This window comes from Myotis lucifugus, unplaced genomic scaffold (assembly GCF_000147115.1).
Source record: "Myotis lucifugus unplaced genomic scaffold, Myoluc2.0 scaffold_132, whole genome shotgun sequence".
NCBI classification, from domain to species: domain Eukaryota; kingdom Metazoa; phylum Chordata; class Mammalia; order Chiroptera; family Vespertilionidae; genus Myotis; species Myotis lucifugus.
The window spans coordinates 327,640-335,262 of NW_005871180.1; the positions used below are offsets into that span (position 1 = coordinate 327,640).

At 39.9% G+C, this 7,623-nt stretch overlaps 1 pseudogene; it reads right to left on the reverse strand.

Moving 5' to 3' along the window:
• Nucleotides 1–2,770: 2,770 nt before the first annotated feature.
• LOC102425564 lies at nt 2,771–5,720 on the reverse strand (annotated as a pseudogene).
• Nucleotides 5,721–7,623: the final 1,903 nt, after the last annotated feature.

The window sequence follows — 7,623 nt, forward strand, 5'->3', positions numbered from 1 at the left end:
GCAATTACAGTGGAGACTAATGCCCCCAGCTATGCTAATCTATATTCCAGGTTTAATGCTGATTCTACTACTACTTCACTGTAAGACTATGCACATTCCTATTTGCTCTGGGTTCTTCCTTCGCTTAATGCTGTGACAACTTTTCCTCCATTCACCACACTAAGTTAGGCTGGCTATTGAATGACACAAACATTATGAAATGCTGAAAATTGAAAGTCACTATATCATCTGTATGGCACTTTAATAAGGCACTCTACTAAGCCCTTTTTTTTATTGCTTAAATTATTACAAAGAGTATTACATATGTCTCCCTTTTTTTTCCCCGCCCTTGACAATCCCCTGGCCTCCCCTACCCCCCAGTGTCTTATGTCCATTGGTTATGCTTATATGCATGCATACAAGTCCTTTGGTTGATCTCTTACCCCCCCTCCAGCCCCCCCACCCTCCCCGGCCTTCCTGCTGTAGTTTAACAGTCTGTTTGAGGCAACTCTGCCTCTGTATCTGTTATTGTTCAAGAGTTTATAATGGTCTCTATTATCCATGAATGAGTGAGATCATGTGGAAGCCCTTTAATATTACTTTTAATCCTAACACCAACTCCCTGAGAAAGCTAAAATCAATCTCTATTACTCAAAAGGAAAGAGTCTCCAGGTTAAAAATTATATTTCTAGAAAGTAGTAGACTCAGGATTTAAACCCAGATAGTCTAACTTTAAAGTCTGGGACCCTTCTACTTACATAAATCATCAACCATGCCAAGAAATGATTATTTTACTAAATAAAATATTTTGGGCACAGCTCCTTGATTGTTTTGTTAATAATAAAGGCAATAAATAGCTTACACTGTGTGCAAAGCATTGCTCCCAACACATTAGGTCATGGAATCATCATGACAACCCTCCGAGGGGGGCATTATTAGCTTCATGTTATAGATGAGCATGCTGAAGCTTACAGAGGTTAAATAAATTGTCCAAGAATCGCCTTGTAAGTGGCAGAGCCTGATCCCAAACCCATGTCAGCCTCACTCCATAGTCCATTCTGCCAATGGCTACTCTGTTTCTGTATGTGTAATAGCTAGTGATTCTGTGTGAATACATTTACTGCTTTGGACAAAAAGTCCCAAGCTGTTCCACCATCTGCCCCTTTTCCTTGAATCCCATCATCCAACCACCTATTCTGGCCTCTCCCCTCACCACATCAGCTTCCCAATCACATCTAGTTCTGAGGTGTACAGCCCTACCTGCCTGCAGGATTGGCCCAATTCCATTCCTGTTCCAAACATCTGTATAAGTCTTCTCTGCTCCTCTTCCCAAAATCTTTGCCCCTAAGGTTGCCATTTCACTCTCTTCTTTCCCCTTTCTAACTTGTATTACCAAACATGAGAAAAAATAAGGGCAATATGTGAATATTGTCCATGAGAAATCAGGCAAATTGTGTGTGCAAAGAACAGATAATGCAACAGGAAGGGAATATACATCCTGAATTACTTGTTGGTCACTGGGTTTTGTTAAGAAGTAATAATAACAATATAATGACAATAACAACAACAATAATAAAATCCATTGCTTGGGTAGCTTTGTAGAAAAGTTTCTAAGGTCAAATCCAGTGAATTAGAATTAATTAGGATAGGTAATTAAAAAGTATATTATGCTATATTTTCAAATATATATAATTGTATTACTTTTACAGATAATAACTTCAGTTACACTACTAAAAATGGGCAAATGTAAGTCCTTAAATGAGTACCTTAAAAGTTAAAAAGTAAAGAAATATACATATGTATATATATATATACATATATATATGTGTGTGTATGTATATATATATATTCATTTTAAACAAGAAGTTTATTTAAACAACAAGACACTTGACCTGAAGGGAAAACTATCTAGGATTCATTTCATTTATCCCTACTTAAAAGCAGATTGCCCTACACATAACAGCAATCTCTCTTTAAGTAGGGATAGGAATAGGGAAGCTGAGATTTTAACTCCCAGTTTTCCACAAAATATGATTTGGATTAAAAAAAAGTTATAGAATTGTCCTTGGTTTTACAATAATAAATGAAAAACATTAAAATTCTCCAATCAAACAAGGTATGCAAGAATTTTTATGTTGTTCTTTTTTTGTTAACAGTGAGAGCAAAATAACTTGCTGGAATATAAAGATAAGAGCTGGATGAGCATGCCACTAATGGAGAAAATACTGGTTTTCACAGAACCAGTATTTTTCCCATCCCATCTCCATTTGATGTCAATCAAAACATACCATTGCCCATTTAGTTTAAAAAATGCAAATGCTTGTGCACATACATCAGTTACTTTATGTACAATACTAGAGGCCCGGTGGGGGTGGGGTGGGTGGAGTCTCTCAGTCCAGCCTGTGCCCTTTAGCAGTCCAGGAGCGGGATGTCCCAGTTAGGGGGAGGGCCTAAGCTGCAGTGGGACACCCTTAGCGCTGCCTCGGAGGTGGGAGAGGCTCCCGCCACCACCACTGCACTCACCAGCCATGAGCCCAGCTGAGTGGCACTCCCTGCCCTGAGCATCTGTCCCCTGGTGGTCAGTTCACCTCATAGCGCCTGGTCGTTCTGCGGTTGGGTCGATTTGCATATTACCCTTTTATTATATAGGCTAAAGGAATGGGGAAGGGGAAAATGCAAGAATACAGAAAACTATACTGTAGCAGTCAGAAGTGTTGAAACCCAATTGCAGTTTTCTAACTGAGAATGTCTTCTTGGTCTGGAGGCACAGAGTTCTGGAGTAAAACAGGTTCCCTTTTTAGTAGACCCCTCCTGTCTGCTGCTGGGACACATCAATTGTATCTTCCTCCTCCATTTCCAACCGTGCGGGTGTGTCTGCTTCATTGATTGGCTGCCCGTCAAATGGGAATCTGACCTGCCTCATGACAAACCCTGTCGTTCTCAATAGGCTTTCCTTAGTTTCCTCAGTGGTGTGTGCCTCTTAATCTTAAACTGCACCACAGAACCATCCTGCCCCGCCACCTTCAAATTAATATGATTGTTGTTCTCAGTGTTGACTCTTTCCTTGGGCTTTGCATAGGCTATGGTGAGCGCCGGAGTCTCCTCAGCTGCCGCTTCACAAAAGAGGTACCAGCTCCAAACCAAACTACACACAAGAAGCACCAGGGGTGGCAGCAGTGGAGGAGGGAGAGTTAAATGAATATCTTAAAAGTACTTGCTGTTATCTGAAAATCTTATCTTCAAATAAAATAAAAAAGCCCCTAAAATATTATGAACATTGTGACACAGCTGGTAAGATTCTGGAAGAGAGAGTTAAATTTAACTTATAAATGTTAACTTTAAACCAGCTGAACTCCAAATTATTTCAAAATTTAAAGACTTTGAGATAAGAAGGATATAAAAACCGAGTCTGAATGAATGAAATTTTACTGTTGGACTACTGCAAGTTACCACCAGTAGGAGAATTATGGAAAACATCCTGTGATTCAAAGTGACATATTAATCATCAAATAGTTATCGTGTACCAACACAATCTTTATAAGAAAAGCAACTGTGGAAACAGTTTGCAACAGAATTTCTCCCTCTAGTCCACTGGTTACCGATCAAATTTTCTCATTTGAGAAATCCAAACTGGATGCACAACTGGACAGAATACACAAATGTAAGATGCGATTTCTCCTACCAGTAAATGTGAAATATTTGATGACATTCAGAGTTAAAGAAATACTATTTTAAAAGTCTAAAGGGCAGGGGTTTTATTAATTTAGTTCCTATTAAACAAAGCATTTAAACTCTTTGCTAGTCATTGCTGGTTTAATCGGAAGCAAGGGATATTGGGAGCTAAAGAAGTGACATCATCCCCCATAACATGCATGTGGGATTCCTCGATGCCTGATGCCAACGGTGTATAAAGATATGCTTTTACTGAGCTGGACTCAAAAAGTATACAATGCTAGATATTATTGCAGTATATTAACTATGTTTTACAACAATGTTATGAGCGCTAGGGTAATCTTAATAAATCAGCAGAGGAGACATGGAATTTTTATTAGCCAGAGTCTTCTCATACATTCTTCATGTATATTGAATATGAGGAGGGGAGGTCGTGGGGGTAGCTGTCCAAAATTCAAGGCCCCTTCCTCTTGCTGGGAAATTCTCTCCAGTGTACAGGCTCATTGAGTAAACCTGTCCACTCATCCTTCAATCCAAAGGAGCTGAAGGGGTCAGATCTTCCTCAGGTCTCTTCCTCTCCTTCCACCCATCACTCTCAGCAGTCCTGGAAGCTAGGGTCCAGGCAGGTGACCTGGGCACCTCTCTAAAGCCCAAGGGAAAGTCTTAGAGATGATGGAATAGTTAACATAGTGGCAGTGGCACAGGATGGCAGTGGCCTTGCCCTGGTCACATGGCTCCTGCTCCTTCAATGTCAGAGCCCACCTAGCTCTGCCCTCGGTCCATGCCTCGCCTCGGCTGCTCAAAGTCTGTGGGCCCTCAGTTTCCCAGCCCAGGTCAGCTTCTGTCTGTTGCATTTAGGCTCTCTCCCCAGAGCAAATGCACAGCCTTCATCGTGCTCATTAGAATCTTTCTGTTCAAATCAACCAACTGATTAAAACAGAGCAAACACTGCCAAATACACATACAATGATGCAGCCCACTTTATCTGTATCCTCATTTTAAGATGCAATGCAGTGTTTCTTATCAATTGTTTAATATTAGTAGCCAGAGAAAAGTGAAAATACATGTAACTTAATCAACATTTCCCTTTTCTTTTCCACATATTTCTAGAGTCTAAATAAGGAACCCCAGTCAAACCTTGAATCTTGAACTCCCACTCAGCTCTGAATTGTTTTTAAGTAGTAAACATTCCCTATTAGACTCATGCTTGTGTTTTTGCTTACAGAAAGCCCTCTACTTATTTTTTGCAGAACTGCAGGATCATTGAGGCCTTTTATAAGGGTCCATTCCCCAGCTAATTCTTCCCGATTGCTCAGAATTATATTCAGAGCACACTGTCATGGAATCCTAACTGGCCTTTCAACTGTATCAAACATGGTTGGAAGACTGAAGAGTATGAGCAAACAGCATTAGGTCTGTCCTAAGACAAGTCTTCCTCTGGCTGTTGGCCCCTGTGCTTGTGTGAAACACATGGAATGCTCTACAGGGATCACACCTGCCTCCTGCCACCTGCCTCCCATGCCATGCAATTGGCACAGGGAGGAAGAGAGCCTTAGGAAAGAGAAACAGGGTCATGGAAATAGGCTCGAGGGTTAGGGGGTGGTGTGGGGCCACTGATGCCTGAAGTTATGGATTGAGATCAGGTCATCTCTTGGGGTTCTTATCTGTATTGAGGTCTGATTTTATTGAATTAACATTTTAAAAAGAAAGGTATTCTAGGGTAGGGCCAGACGGCAAAGAACATGAAAGTCAGGAAGTGGATCACAAAGGGGGAAAAGCACCAGGGAAAGGACATTTGTTTGAAGACTTGGGTAAGATGAAAGCTTTAAAAAAATACTAATGAACGTCCTCATGTTTGAAGGCAAAGAAGAAAAAGTCAATGGAGGGTAAAATTGAAAATAGTTGAAAGTTTCTGGGGAGAATTGGCATGGACAATTCTTAAAAAAAAAAAAATGAAAGCACCACCCACTCCTCTCCTTCCTCCTGGCTTCAGGGTACCATGGACCAAACCAGTCAGTGTCCACAGGAGTGGTCACTCCCGGTATAGGCATGGCTTTCCCCTCCTCCATCCTCCACCAGTCCCTGTATCACCTTGTTATCATATCCGCACTGGGGGAAGAGAGAGGCAGGAAGGAGAAATAGGGCCCCAGCAACAAGTTCTCTGTAAGAAAACACGTGGCCACTGAGGCCTGAGCCTTTAATTCCCTCCAGAACGCCACAAAACGCTCAGTGCAGGCCTGTGAAGTCGGTGAACTGGTACCTGGGATTAGATGTAAAGCGTATGTTTGACTTCCGAGGAAGAAAATGAATTGTCACTGTAGAAAAGATTTCATATAGAAAATATTATCCAGAAGCCTGCCAGCTTGAGCCTCTTCCTTATAACTACCTACCACAGATTATTTTTGTAATAAAAATGAGCTCCCAGAACAAACTAATTACATGGGAGAACAGCTTACACTTTACTGCAATTTCCACAATGTATTTTTTTCATCAAATATGAGTTAGCCAAAGTAATTATAAAAAATGATTAGCAGAGCTCTTTATTGAATACAGATCCAAGTCATTAAAAAAAAACATTTCTTTTGAAAATGGCTTTAAGTCTACATTTTCTTCTGAGCAATAATCTATTTGCCCTTCAACAGTGCCTTTTTGGGGACATGGGGTATCTGAGAGAATATAACTCTTCTTCTGAAATACTGCCAAGTTCTTTTTTCATGATGGGACTTTCTGCAAATTGGTAGAGAAAGTCGTGAATGTGGCTGCTGCTTCTTCCTAAAAGTGCACTGAAGAAAAAACCACTAAATTCCCAATACAACTCATCTATAGGTCAGGGATTTGCTTCTCAATTTGAAAAAGCTTAGAACACTCAGCTGTGCTGTTTGCAATTCTCAAGTTACACCAGACTTCTAAGAAATAACAGTAGGTTTTGAAGGCTTTTGAATCCACTCTTTATACCTTTACATTTTAAAATATTTTGGATGCTTAGCAGTAAACAAGAATAAAATCCTTCTGACTGAAATTGCATTCTCCCATGTGATCTATTTAGATTTAGTTGGAAATTCCACAATCTAAGTACATAAACTAGCATCACTCTTCATTCTTTTGTATTCTGGACACTCAAGCTTATAGCAAAATTTGACTGCTAAAAAAAAATCCCCCCAAAACAACAAAGATGAAAGTTAAAATTTTCTTTTTGAATGTATTAAATTTTAATTTCATGTGCAAATTGAGGTATAATTGGTTAAAATTACTTCCTATTATTTCATGATTATTTTATTATTTAGATCTTCATGGAAAATGTAGTTTCTAAGCACTTTAGTGTGGCTATTAGCAGTTTCAGCTGATTTTCCCCCTACATTTCCTTGTACAAACATTTATTGTGTGGCTACTTTGTGTCAGGCACTGTGCCAGTTGTTGGGTATATAATGAAAGAGAAAATAGCCTACTATATCCCAAGAAACCCAAAACACCAATTCGAAAGGATATATGCACCCTTATGTTCATAGCAGCACAATTTACAATAGCTAAGATTTGGAAACAGCCTAAGTGCCCATCAGCAGATGAGTGAATTAAAAAACTGTGGTACATCTACACAATGGAATACTACACTGCTATAAAAAAGAAGGAGCTTTTACCATTGCAACAGCATGGATAGAACTGGAGAGCTTTGTGCTAAGCGAAATAAGTTAGTCAGAGAAAGATAAATATCACATGATCTCAGTCATTTGTGGAATATAATGATCAACATAATTTGAGAACAAGAATAGATCCAGAGACAAATGGCAAGGTGTGAGGGGGGCAGTTAGAGAGCAACCAAAGGACTTGTACGCATGCATATTAGCTAACCAATGGACACAGACACTGGGGCTGTGGGGGCTTGCCCAGGGTGGGACTGGCTTGTGGGGGGGGGTCAAGCGGGGAAAAGGGAGACATATGTAAAACTTTGGACAATAAATAAATTTAAAAAAAGAA